General features: G+C 44.1%; 1 protein-coding gene and 1 pseudogene across 10 annotated transcripts in view; one reads left to right on the forward strand and one right to left on the reverse strand.

The window, feature by feature from the left end:
- The window catches only part of LOC101133253 (uncharacterized), a 52,710-nt pseudogene extending 40,845 nt beyond the window's left edge, over window positions 1-11,865 (reverse strand).
- The window catches only part of TLN2 (talin 2), a 452,474-nt gene that overhangs the window by 42,236 nt on the left and 395,575 nt on the right, over window positions 1-14,663 (forward strand). The gene's annotated exons all lie outside the window — the stretch shown is intronic.

Below are 14,663 nucleotides of genomic sequence, written 5' to 3' on the forward strand. Positions count from 1 at the left end.
GCTCCTTCGAGTACATGTATTTTGGCCATGACTAATTTAAGGTCCTTTGGTTTATGCCCTAGGATGCATATTTATAGAGTTTCTACGCCTCTTGTGAAACATGCTGACTCCAGAAAATCCCTCACATAACTGGCAGGGGAGAGAGAAGTGTCTGTGCCCTATTTTCCTACGAGCCAAGGAGAAGCCCTTGCCAGGCAGGCATGGGGAGTACTCATCCAGATGTGTTTGACATAGTTTCTGAAATAGACCACAGCATATGCCACTTGGTTTCTATTTTAAGATAAGTATGTTGACAGAGGCATTGGTCCCCAAATAGAGGGGCAGAGGGTGTGAGATGTGTACTCCTAGGGAGAGGAACTGGGTGTCTTTATTTGGTGGTGTGAATTTCAACCTGAAATACAAATCATAGTGTTTTCTGGGAAGAAGACTGCAGCCCTGACAGGGCTCCAGCCTGGGCGTTTCATTCAGAGGCTCTCATCTATACCTGTTGCTGGCCACAGGGACCCAGGGGACAATCTGACACAGAAGCCTGAGGGTTTTTGCCTTGTAACTTCTTGTTGTATCTGAATTAAGTCAACTCTAAGGCTGTGGTATCCCTCTGGACTAATCGATTCCTGGTCCAGGAGGCCTGATTCCAAAGTTCTAAAACTCCATAGGGCCTGCTAAGAACCAGAGGACAAATCCCTGTACCACCTGACTGTCACCGAGGCAGATCTCTGGGGCATACCCCCTCTGTTTCTAGTCTTGGTGTTTGCCAATCTCAGATATGTGAATTCTCTATTTAATCCTCTTGACTATGGAGTGTGATTGTGTTACCTGCTTGCTTCGGGTCTGCTCACAGACTGAGTTGTGTTTTCTGCTTTTGAGTCAAGGTTGTCACTCACTGGTTTTTTTCCCCCAGATGGCCTTTGTACATAAGGGCCCCTGTTCTGGTGTAAGGGATAGTAATCTTATCATACCTGCCTCAGTTATTTGAAGCTTGAATGAATCAAGTCTCCTGTCCAGAGTCACTTCCCTTCTTGTGGATCACTTGAGATCAGGAGTTCAAGACCAGCCTGGCCAACGTGGTGAAACCCTGCCTCTACTAAAAATACAAAAACTAGCCAGGAGTGATGGCAGGTACCTGTAATCCCAGCTACTCAGGAGGCTGAGGCAGGAGAATCACTTGAACCCAGGAGGCAGAGGTTGCAGTGAGCCGAGATCACGCCACTGCACTCCAGCCTGGGTAACAGAGCAAGATTTAGGCTCTGTCTAAATCTTTAGGCTCATCTGTCCTCCTTTCTTTTTAATACAATTTTAATTTTCAAAAAGTTAAATTTCACATGTAAAAATTTTAAAAAGTAGAAAGAGGCATGCAGTGAAAAGTAAGTTTGCTCCAATCCATCCACTAAAAACTAAGGTCCCTTCCTAAAGGCAACCACTGTTAGTAGTATTTGTATATTATCCTGGAAGTGGTCTATGTATATGTGTCTTTATGTTCTGACTCCCTTCCCCTCTGAATATATAGTATATAAGGTGTGTGTACTTATGCATCTTACTTAAAAAAAGTTAACATTGTAAGTTATATCCTATTAGATTATATAGAATAGCCTCATTCTTTTTTAACAGCAGTTTTATATTCCATTATAGTATATTCCATTTCGTCTTTTAACTGGCTCCCTATTGACATGTGGGTCTTTTTTTTGTCTTTTGCTGATGCGTGTGCACTCTTGTGCATGCGCGTGCTCTTTCTCTTGCTTGCAAGTGTGAGTACAGCTGTGGGATAAAGTCCTAAAACGATTAAGTCAGAAATTATGTTCATTTTTAATTTAATATTGCTAAATTGTCCTCCAAAGAAGTTGTATCATTTTTAATCATTTAACCAACAATGTATGAGAGTGCCTGTTCCCAGGAGTCCTCGCCAACACAGTGTATTGTCAGACTGCCTATATTTGCCAATCCGCTAGGTAAAAATGGAATCTCATATCACTTATGATGTGTGATGTGAGGTTGAGCATTTTCTTTTTCCTTCACCTTTTAAGTTCAGGGGAACATGTGCAGGATATGCAGGTTTGTTACATAGGTAAATGTGTGCCATGGTGGTTTGCTGCACAGATCAACCCATCACCTAGGTATTAAGCCCAGCATCCATTAGCTATTCTTCCTGATGCTCTCCTTTCCACCCCCAGACCCCAAAGTGTGTTGTTTCCCGCTGTGTGTCCATGTGTTCCCATCATTCAGCTCCCACTTATCAGTGAGAACATGCAGTGTTTGGTTTTCTGTTTCTGCCTTAGTTTGCTGAGGATAACGACTTCCAGCTCCATCCAAGTCCCTGCAAAGGACCAAGATCTTGTTCTTTTTTATGGCTGCATAGTATTCCATGGTGTATATGTTCCACATTTTCTTTATCCAGTCTATCATTGATGGGCATTTGGGTTGATTCCGTGTCTTTGCTATTGTGAATAGTGCTGCAGTGAACATACACATGCATGTATCTTTATAGTAGAATGATTTATATTCCTTTGGGCATATACTCAATAATGGGATTGCTGGGTCAAATGGTATTTTCTGCCTCCAGATCTTTGCAGAATTGCCACACTATCTTCCGTGATGGTTGAACTAATTTACACTACCACCAACAGTGTAAAACCATTTTTCTCCGCAGAAGTTGACTGTCTTTATATGCTTAATTCATTTTTATTTCTTTTTCTCTTCACTTTTTGTGTCTGTTGTCTGTCTATTGTTGTCTTTTTCTTATTGATTTGTATTTGATTTTTAAAATTATTTTTATTTTTTTGAAATGGAGTTTTGCTCTTGTCACCCAGGCTGGAGTGCGATGGCGCGATCTCAGCTCACTGCAACTTCTGCCTCCCGGGTTCGAGCAACTCTCTTTCCTTAGCCTCCCAAGTAGCTGGGATTACAGGCGCCTACCACCTTGCCTGGCTAATTTTTGTATTTTTAGTAGAGATGGGGTTTTGCCATGTTGGCCTGGCTGATCTTGAACTCCTGACCTCAGGTGATCCACCCTCCTTGGCCTCCCAAAATACTAGGATTACAGGCGTGAGCCACCACGCCAGGCCTTGCTGTTTATGTATTATGGAAATTAGCATCTGTCACATGCTGTGAATACTTTCCCTCATTTTGTCTTTGTCACTAGCTTTTTCACTGCACAAAATTTGTTTTATGTAGTCAAATTTATTAATCTTTATGAATTTTGGATTTTGTATCATGCTCCATGATATCACTGTTGCCTGCCTTCTCCACTCTATCAGGATGTTTCTTGTGCCTACTTGTTTCAAACTTACGTCACAAACACATTTCTCCGTACTTCCCATTGCTTTCTGCATCACAGATGTCCCGCTAACCTCCTGTTTGACCTGCAGTTCTAATTCAGTTGTCTGCCTCATCATTTATTCAGTCATCCATTGATCTATTAGTTCATTGATTCCACGTTCCCTCTGAGTTCCAGGCACTGTGCTGTGTGTTAAGGATACAGTGGTGCGCATCTGTCCTACGCTCAGGAGCTCATGGAAAGCATAGCCAGGCTTCCACTTAGGTGGAATTCAAACTAACAGTCCTTGGCAACTGCAGGGAGTGCTGTGCGGGAGGACCTGGTGTTCTACCCTGGCCTGGGGTGAGGCAGAGGGCGATCAGGGAAGACTTCCTTGAGGGAATGTGTCCAACCCTATAGCCTGAGTGGGAGTTTGCCAGCCTTTCGTGAGCAGGTAGCAGGATGTCAGTGGAGGAGGAGGAAGAGAGCTTTCCTTGTTGAGAAAGCTGCCTAGGGAAAGCCTTGCAGTGGACAGGAGCTCAATGTGTTTGAGAAACCAGTGAAGACCAGTGTGGCTGGAGCAGGCCTATGAGAGGAGGTCTCAAGGGACTTGGAGGAATCAGGTTGTTTGAATTGTTGAAGAGTCGTGCATGGCTTGGTTATTTGCTCCATGATTCTTTGATTTCTCTTTATTTATTTATTTTTTTTAGAGGCAGGGTCTCACTCTGTCACCCAGCCTGGAGTGCAGTAGCACAATCATAGCTCACTGCAGCCTCGAATTTCTGGATTCAAGGGCTCATCCTTCCTTGGCTTCTGAGTAGCTGGGACTACAAGCATGCATGCACCATCGTGCCTGGCTAATTTTTAATTTTGTTTTGTAGAGACAGGGACTAACTATGTTGCTCAGGATGGTCTCAGACTCCCAACCCCAAGTGATCCTCCCGCCTTGGCCTCCCAAAGTGTTGGGATTAAAGGCGTGAGCCACTGTGCCCAGCCCAATTGTATGATTTCTCTTTTGTATACATCCTCTAATATTTCAGTAGAATTCCCAACACATTGGTTCAGTGGACTTTTTAATCACTTTGGCTTTCTTTCATTTGCACAGTTTTGTTTCATCTCTCATTGATTATGAGCCACTTGAGGAAAAATACCATCAAGGGCTCTTAAGAGGGCGTCTCCCATGTTGGTGTACAGCCTGCTAGAGGTCTAGGAATCCTTTCTGAGGAGCACATTCATCAATAGCAGTGTATTAGGAGTTATGGGGGACACATAAAAGTTTCATCTTTAGTTTTATCTCGTGGTGATTGGTGGTGGCTGCTGAGAGAGATCATGAGGCCAGGTCAGCTTCCATGGTCAAGAGTATGGTGATGGATTAATATCTGCCACACTATGGAGGTGGAAGTTACTGCCACATTGCCTCCTATGTACCGTGTGTGATCTAGAACATTAATTATAAAGGTGGTATTTCTTTTCTTTTTTGTTGTTGTTGGACTTTTTTTTTTTTTTTAATTTTTTTAATTTTTTTTTTTTTTTCCAGAAAAGGTCTTGCTTTGTCACCCAGGCTTGAGTGCAGTGGTGTGAACAGCTCCCTGCAGCCTTGAACTCCCAGGCTTGAGTGATTGTCCCATCTCAGCCTCCCAAGTAGCTGGGACTATAAGTGCGAGCCACCACACCTGACTTTTTTTTTTTTTTTTTTTTTTTTTTTTGTAGACACAGGATCTCACAATGTTGCCCAGGCTGGTCGTGAACTCCTGGCCCCAAGCAGTCCTTCTCCCTCTGCCTTGTGAAGATTATAGGTGTGAGACACGACACCTGGCTGAAAGGTGCTATTTCATCCTGCCCCTAGGTGTTTGTTGGTATAGATACATTTGGGCAAGAGTCATAATCATAGTACTGTGTGTCGTCTGGAGCCATTCTCCTTACTGACATGAGCTTCTAATCCTAGCCCCTGCCTAAGGATACTGATGCCTCTGTTTTAGGTCAGGTTTACTTTTTTCCTCTGTAAAACGGTACTTTCAAAAAACACCATGGGTGTGTGTGTGTGTGTGTGTGTGTGTGTGTGTGTGTGTGTCTGTCTGTCTGTCTGTCTAGCAATTGGTGCAGTGGCCTCTGCATCCTGCGCTATATTTTCCCCTTGAAACGATCAGGGTTAATAGCATCTGCAAAAATGTATTGATTAACATAGTCATGAATCATTTATGTGACAACTGGCAATGCAGTGGATTGATTTACAGACTTTTGGGTGTAGGAGGAGCACCAGACATCTATGGACCATCCCCTTTCCCACTCTCGCCTCTGGTGGCAGCAGATGCACCCTGGTCCCCAAGAGCTCACTGGGGAAGGCAAGTGTTAAAGAGGATGTAGTGGGATGAGCTCAGGGCCAAACAGCATTTAGAGAACCATTACAAGCCAGCCTTGGTCAGGTAGTCAAACTTACTTCCAGGATGTCTGGCAAAGAGCCATCAGTTGCTGCTCTAGAAAGTCCACGACATGGCCTAATCCAGTAGTGGTTATTTAAGGGAAAACAGGGGCACTGGGGAGCAGCCAGAGCACACCCTTGCTTTTTGCACATTTGGCAGGATGTTTAAAGGGAGTGGGGGCTATTACACTTCTCCCTGTGGAAATATGCCGTATCCTTGTTAAGTTGAAGACAGCCTTGTCTGTAAAGCTTATAGTCTATCTGAAAGGTCCTTTCCTATCCAAATTCCAGTCAGCCTCATTCCCCTCTGTAGATGGAAGTGCACCTTTATCTGCTGAGATTTTGTTCTAAACATGTCAACCTTTAAACATTAAGGACTTGGTGATCTCCTTACCTCTGGCCACTTGCAGCATTTATTTATCCCATACAGTTTAGTGCATAATCAGTCAGCCCGTGTTGTTTACAGCGTAGCAAGTGTAAGAGGGAAGTAGGGAGGTAGGTGGGGCCAACATTCATGTTTAGGTTCAAGCCTGAGAATAAGGATGAGCACAAGGCTACTGAGACCACATAAATCCCCTGGAACAATGCCTTGTCCAGTAAATGGCACTCTGCAGAGTCAGTCCTCTTCACCCTGCCAAGTTCCCCTGTGTATGATATGCCTGGACCAGGACAGATGCTCAGGTGATCCCAAGGACCTAGGGAGGGAAGGGTCCCCTGGCTGAGCAGGTCTCAACAGTTGGATCCTTCTAGCAACAGCTGTGCTAGCACATGCTGGACTCGGATTAAAGTCATACTTCCTACTCTTAATTTCCTGTTTCTTTTGTACTTAGGATTTAACGATATGGTTGTGATTTAGATGTTGCTATTTGTAATAGGGCTTTTCTTTATTGTTTAAAAGCTAATTAGGGAAAAAGATAATTATATGTGGTTGTAAATATATGCATTATATGTTTATGCATATGTATACAGTGTAATTAGAATCAAGGATAGTAAATGCCTGACCCCTGTGCCATCACTTTTTCTCTTGCTGTCATGGCAGACATCGCTAGAAGATTATGACACTTTACTATGTACCCTAGGAAAGGCAGCCACTGCCAATCGATTGGAGTTGTCACATGTGATAAAACCTATTTGTCAGCCTAGATAAAACCTGTTAATAGATTGATCCTGGGATACAGAATATTTGACCTATCTGAGCCAGTTTTTTTTTGAGATGGAGTCTTGCTCTGTTGCCCAGGCTGGAGTGCAGTGGCATGATCTCAGCTCACTGCACGCTCCGCCTCCTGGGTTCAAGCAATTTTCCTGCCTCAGCCTCCCAAGTAGCTGGGACTACAGGTACCTGCCACCATGCCTGGCTAATTTTTGTATTTTTAGTAGAGACAGGGTTTAGTCATGTTGGCCAGGCTGGTCTCGAGCTCCTGACCTCAGGTGATCTGCCCTCCTTGGCCTCCCAAAGTGCTTGGATTACAGGTGTGAGCCACTGTGCGCCTATCTTAGCCAGTTTTTATGGGTTGGGTCAGCATGCCACCAGCCTCTGGAAGACCCACAGTGAGAATAAATGTTTATTTCTGGTGAATGGCCAGTCAGTGACTCTCTGATTGTGAAAGCCTCTGGGTAGTGTCAGACTTTTTCCCTTTGGGTATGCATTGTCCTATGTGAACATTGAGACTTTTGGCCTTCATTCCAGTGAGCTTACAATTTCGAAAGTTGATTTGGCTTGCAGTCAGAGGCCATTAATCAGGGGGCAAGAAGATGTTTGGTGTTTCTGTATTTCAGCTGTCTCTGGGTTAACCAGGGTCAGGGTTTTTCTAGGGACAGGAACTCCCTGTGCTGAAACAGGGGCGATGATACCATGCAAGGCAGGACTCCCAGGGCAGTGACTGGATTTTAGACAGGGCAGGATAACCTGGATGGTCTCTTCATTTACTTGGTTTAGGCACATTTGTATTTACTCACTTTACAGATGTTCATGAAGAACCCGCCATGTGCTGGACACTGCTGTCTATCCCAGGTTCATTTTATACCTTGGCTAACCTGTCTCCTTGATCTCGTGGTCTTCCTGTCTTTCAAGTCTCAGTTTGGGCCTCTCACGAACTTGATTATTTCTGCCTCTCAGAGGGAGAATGTAACTTAATGTTAGCATTTAATTAATGCTTAGTTGAAACATTGATTTATGGTATGCCTTACCTCTTTAAACTCCTTGCGTTTAAGATTGAGATAGAGACCAAATTGTCCCTAATTCTTACATATCTTCCCCCTCTCCTTTCTTAAATATATGGTACAGGTTTCATTCATTGGGAGAACAGCATTGTGAACTTGGCAAGTGCATGGTCCTGGCTGCAGATCGGTAAACACAACCAAATGGCAGAGCATTTTTTCTGTAATAGACTCCTAACCTAACGGGTGGGGTGGTGTTTGTGCCAAATGCCAGGGAGGACGGTGCTGACTGTCCTCACTGTCCTCCTCTGCTTTGGTGAATGTTTCCATGGCAACCTCTCTTGCTGTTCTCTTCTACCCCTATCCCTGTCTTGCCCTTGGCTGTGGCCTCCTGGATCCCCGCAGCAGGAATTATTGACCGTCCTACTTTTACTTAGGATTGATACCTCCCTTCTAAAGTAGAGCTGTCATGGAAAGCAGCATGTGATACCGGTGTACATCTCTTATCCCTTCAAAAGTTTAGCTCCTTGAGGCAGTTTCAACCATTTTTTTGTATCCTCCCTGTGTGGTGCTCAGCAAATACTGAAAGCATGAATGACTGTGACAGTAAATACTGCTCTGAAGGAAGCAGTCTATAAAACAGGCTATTTCTATCCTGGAAAACGGCCTGTGGAAACAAAGCCAGGTTCTGGATATAGTCACATTGGTATATAATACATGGCTGGTTCATCAGGTGCTTTATCCATTTCCTGCCCACTTCACATTCATGCTCTGGCACAGCGTTTCCTGATGAAGCTCATTTCCTAGTGAAAATCCATCAAACTAATAATGGGTCAGGTGTGGGTAAGTGTAACGTGGTTCCAGTACAAGCAGAGATGGATTGATCATGAAGATTAGCTTTAGGGCCCCTCACATGGAGGGATCCCTTCCAAGGCCCTGTGCTCATTTGTATTATTTACTTATCTAATATTTTTGAGACACTGTCTTGCTCTGTCACCCAGGCTGGAGTGCAGTGGCACAATCATAGCTCACTGCAGCCTCGAACTCCTGGGCTCATGTGATGTCTGCGCTTCAGCCTCCCGAGTAGCTGGGAGTACAGCCACATGCAACCATGCCTGGCTTTTTAACTTGTGTGAGCTTCATGTGAACCCACCTCTGAATACAAGTAAACAGAAAACACTGAGGTAAACTAAAGATAGAAGAAACCAAGATATTATTTCCTACTCTCTTTCACAGTCACTCAACGCTCCTGACTCCATTGTCTGTTGGGGCGGGAGGACGTTCCCCACGCAAAGCAATTCTCCGGCAGATTCTTCAGTGGACAGCAACTGGATGTCCTCTAATTTAACTCAGTTTTTACATCATCTACCTGGAGATATAGGGTCAGATCCCATAGGTTGAGGGTTTAGCCCCACAAGATTGCCCACTTCAGATGCCAGTCCCCACTGCTGGGAAAGGGAGAGGGGCCAGAGGTTAAATTGATCGGCAGTGGCCAATGTGATCAATCATGTCTATTTAATGAAGCCTCTATTAACAACATGAAGGACTGGGTTCAGACAAGCTTCCAGATGGATGAACACGTGGAGGTTCGTGGCGGGTGGTGTGCCCCCCGAGAGGGCATGGAAGCTTCACACCCCTTCCCTCATACCTCGCCCTAAGCATCTCTTCTATCTGGCTGTCCATCTTTATGCTTGGTAATGTTGTTAATAATAAAAGGGTAAAGGTAAGTGAAGTGTTTCCTTTAGTGCTGTGAGTTGTTCTAAAAAATTAAGTGAACCTAAGGGTGGGGTCATGGGAACCCTGATGTATAGCCTGTTGGTCAGAAGCACAGGTCACAACCTGGGGCTTGTAGGGGACAGTCTTGTGGAACTGAGCCCTACACTCCGACACCATGTCCAGGTGGATAGTGTCAGAACTGAGTTAAATTAGAGGATGTGGCCTGGTGTGTTGCCTCATGCCTGTAATCCCAGCACTTGGGAAGGCCGAGATGAGTGGATCACCTGAGATCAGGGTTCCAGACTAGCCTGGCCAACATGGTGAAACCCCGTCTCTACTAAAAGTACAAAAATAAGCTGGTGTGGTGGTGCGTGCCTGTAATCCTAGCTACTCGGGAGGCTGAGGTAAGAGAATTGCTTGAACCTGGGAGGTGGAGGTTGCAGTGAGCCGAGACTACGCAGTTGCACTCCAGCCGGGGCACAGAGTGAGACTCTGTCTCAAAAAAAAAAAAAAAAAAAAAATTAGAGGATGCCCAGCTGGTGTCTGCTGGAGAGTCACCTGGGAAACTGCTTGGTTGCTGTGTGAGGTTGCTGTGGGAGGAGAAATCCCCATACATTTTGGTGACCAGAAGTGTAGTATTGAATGTACTGTGTGAGATAATAGAAAAAAAAAATTTGTTTTTTCTTTCTCTATATTTTAATACCCAACCTTCAAAATAAAATCAAAACAGAAACATTTTGCTGCTGTAGCAAATTACTACACATTTAGTAGCTTAAAGCAACACACATTTATTAACTTAGGTTCTAGAGTTCAGAAGTCCTAAACTCAAGGTGTCAGCAGGGCTGTGATTTTTCTGGAGGCTCTAGGAGAGAATCCATTTCTTTGCTTTTTCCAGCTTCTTGAGGCCGCCTGCAGTCCTTGGCCTAGTGGTCCTATCTTCCGTCTTCCGAGCCAGCAGTGCCACATCTTCTAAGCTCTCTCTCACCTGTCCTTCCACTCTCCCACCTCCTGTCTTCTGACTTTGGTCCTCCTACCTCCCCTCTTTTCATGACCTTTGTGATTACACGAGGTGCACCTGGATAATCCAGACTAATCTCCCCATCTCAAGATCCACCTCAATCATGTTTGCAAAGTTCCTTTTGCCATGTAAGATACCATTCACAGGTTCTGAGGATTGGGGTGTGAATATTGTTGGGGGGCCATTGTTCAGACTGTTGTAGTTATAATTTTAATATTAAATTTGTTATATTCTTTGGCAATCCAGTTTAATAAATGCCTTCTGTTATCTCTTCTGATAGCAGTGTTTGGTTTTTGTGCCCTTCCTGCTTCCTTAACTGGTTCTAATATAAAATTTTAATTTGTTTTATCACCATTAACAATTTCTGTTGGACACTGACATTAATTGGCAAAAGTTCTGCATCTTTGTTATAATACTAACACTTGGGCAATAGGAACGTATTTTGGGCTATGAATGAGCTTTTTATTAAAGCTGTAAAGGAAGATTTCTTTTCCTCTTCATCAATTTGTATTCCCAGCTACCTCAAAGGAGGCCCAATCAACGTCTATTAAAATTCCTAAACTTCAAACTTTAGATTAAAGGAGCATTGGAAAGAGATTAGATGAGAGTAGGGTATGGACATTCCTCCCTCATTTTCCCTGATTTCACCTGCTGATTAGAGAATCTGAGATTCAGTCTGTAGGGTGTGTATAAAATGGGAGTCTGAGCCAGATGCAGTGGTTCATGCCTATAATCCCAGCACTTTGGGAGGCAGAGGACAGAGGATTGCTTGAGCCCATGAATTTGAGATCAACCTTGGTAACGGCGAAACCCTGTCTCTACAGAAAACAAAAAATTAGCCAGGCATGGTGATATGTGGCTGTAGTCCTAGCTACTTGGGACGTTGAGGTGGGAGGATCCCTTGAGCCCATGGCAGTGAGCCATGATTGTGCCACTCTGCTCCTGCCTGGGTGACAGAGCAAGACCCTGTCTCAAAACAAATAAAGGGGAGAATCTGTTTTCTAGCAGTTCATTGATGTTAGCGGTTTACCGTCCAGTCAAGAACCTTTATTGAGCACCTACCGATGTGAGCCTTGGAGGGATTTTAATAGCTAATGGTGGGGTGGAGCCGTTTGAACCTATAAAGAAGTCTGAGAAGCCAGAGAGGGAGAAGGCAGGCCAGGGAAATATTGAGGAGGAGGGTGAGGCTAGTAATTCTGGATGCTGCTTAGAGGGCAGGACGAGGAGATCTGAGAAATGGGCCTTGGTCTTCGATGATGTGAGGTCACTGATCTCCATGGAGGTGACAAATCCCATGTGGACCATATCTTCAGATGACTTCATTCTCTGGATGCAGTGGTTTGAATCTTATGTAAGAAGTAAGTTCCATGAAGCGGCATAGGCCTTTGTCTTGGAGCTTTTGTGAATTCCCAAATTTGTGAATACTCCCATAGCATATAACTTAACCTATAAAATGGAATAATGTAGACTTTGAAGATTTTGATTGGTCCATATGTGTGCTTTCTAAAGAACCCTTATTTCTTAGTCCTTTTGCCTTTGTCTCCATTTCCGGCACCAGCACAAGGCTGTTAGTAACTGGTGCTGTCAGTGGTTCTTCACCGCACAGTCCTGACTCACTCTTGTGTCATGAACAATGGTGAGGCGTGTTGAAGTCATTTGCTTCTAATTACTGGCTAAGGCTCTAAACTTTTTGGATGACTTACTAGAAAAAGGCAGCAAGGCAACTATTGTATTACTGCTTTTCCCATGTATGTATTCCAAAGTGCTTTACTGAGTGCGGCAGGAGGGGTAGAAGCAGAGCCAGCTGCTGCTGGGGTGCATATGGTGTTGGATGCTGACAAAGGCATGTGGGGTTGTGCAGCATTGCCTGTCATCTGCAGTGTTGGTGCATGTGTATGTTTGGGGGTTGGTTGAGAGCCACTGGGCCTTACTGATGAACTAAAAGTACAAAGAACCACTATGCTTTAACAAAATTACAGTTATTATGTATCATAACCATGGAGTTACCAGGCAAATGCCCAGTGTCAGCTATCCAGGTCAAGTTCTGGGCAAGAGAGAGAATACCAGGCTTGGAGATACCAGGGGTCAGGGAGGCCTTACTGGCAGAGTTGATCTTTAAGATAGAACTGGAGCTGTTGAAATGCCCAGGCTGCAGCACCTGCAGGTGTGACCCAGCTGACCCCAGGCCTTCAGAGCAGTCATTCTTATCCCTGCCAGTGGATAGGAATCACCTATGGCTTTACAGTGACCTCCACCTCCACCTTTGGAGGTCTTGAATCTGTATTAGCAAATAACAACTCCCTTTCTCCTGCCCCCAAGCAACTCTAATGTATATGCTGTATATGTTAGAGTTTATCTCATGATACTTTTATGCTGGTGGAGGAATAAGAGGTATCACAGTGTCATCATTGGAACTCTTTAGAAACAAACAGTGACTCACATGCATAATACACTGGTGCACACACACACCTTTAAGTAGCATTTGTTTGAATATAATCAGGCCTTACATAGTGTATAAGTAAACATAAATGTAGCTGTTTGAGAAGTAAAATGCTGAAACTATTAATGTGATGTTCCAATAAAAAGTCAGTCAAGTGTCTTATTCAGCTATACAAATTACAGATGTCAGTATTAGATTTTTTTTTTTCTTTTTTTGAGGGTGGGTGTTGGGGGAGACAGGGTCTTGCTCTGTCACCGAGGATAGTGTGCAATGGCCCGATCACAGTTCACTGCACCCTCGACTTCCTGGGCTCAAAGAATCCTTTCACCTCAGCCTCCCAAGTATCTGGAACTACAGGCACATGCCACCACTCACAGCTAATTTTTAAATTTCTAGTAGAGATGAGGGCTCACTGTGTTGCCTAGGCTGATCTCGAACTCCTGGGCTCAAGGGATCCTCCCAAAGTGCTGGGATTACAGGCATGAGCCATCGCCTACTGGCCCTTTCTTGATATTCTTGATACTGAGCTCTGTAGTCTTTTTTTGTGTGTGTAAATTTATTTTTATTTTTATTTTTTTGAGACAGAGTCTCACTGTCTCCCGGGCTGGAGTGCAGTGGCTCGATCTCCGCTCACTGCAAGCTCCGCCTCCCGGGTTCACGTCATTCTCCTGGCTCAGCCTCTAGAGTAGCTGAGACTACAGGCGCCCGCCACCACGCCCCGCTAATTTTTTAGTAGAGACAGGGTTTCACCGTGTTAGCCAGGATGGTCTGGATCTCCTGACCTCGTGATCCGCCCGTCTCCCCAAAGTGCTGGGATTACAGGTGCGAGCCACCGCGCCCGGCTTAAGCTCTGTAGTCTTAAACTCCTAATAAGCATCTGGAATCTTCTGAGCGCTTAACTCCCATTTTAGCAGAGCTTGGGTCTTCTTTTTGTATTTTAATTCGTTGTAATTGGTATGCCTCTGTCCTACTGCCTGTGGTATTCAGATCACTAGACTACCTTAGATTCCTTTACCTGCTGGAAAACCAGCTGGAGTCTAGAAGAGTGCTTACTTAAATCACAGAAGGAACATTAGCTAGTGAGTCAGACGACTTGGGTTCTAGTCATGGTTCTACTGTTGACTTTTTTGTGACTTTGGATGATCCGTTTTACATCTCTGGACTTCAGTTTTCTTATATGAAAAAATGAATGGAACTTTACGTGATCGCTGTGATTTTAAACATTTTTTTGTATTCTAAGACACATCTGTGATTTTTACCGTTGGGTCTAATACTTTCAAATCAAACAATGTATTCAGTATCTCTACAAGGGCTGGACTGGGGGCTGTAGGGTATTCAAAGGCATGTAAGTTGTGCTCCTAGCTCAAATGAATATTCTACTTAAGATAATATGTAAATACACACAGAGCTAAAGAACACAAGATTAAATAACCATTCAAACCGGACATGGCATAATTAGTTGTTAGATGAATGGAATAGGTCAGCATTTCCCAAACTCTAATGTGGATCATCAGTTCTGCAAGAAGTTAATAGGGCTTCCTGAACAAATGGGTTTTTAGGTCAGTGGAGTTTAGAAAATGTTGGGTCAAACAAAATCAAACAGTTTATTTGTTAAAGGCTTCTTGGGGCCTTTAATAAATTAATCTCCATAATGAACGCATAG

This window comes from Gorilla gorilla, chromosome 16 (genome assembly GCF_029281585.2).
Source record: "Gorilla gorilla gorilla isolate KB3781 chromosome 16, NHGRI_mGorGor1-v2.1_pri, whole genome shotgun sequence".
Taxonomy (NCBI): Eukaryota; Metazoa; Chordata; class Mammalia; order Primates; family Hominidae; genus Gorilla; species Gorilla gorilla.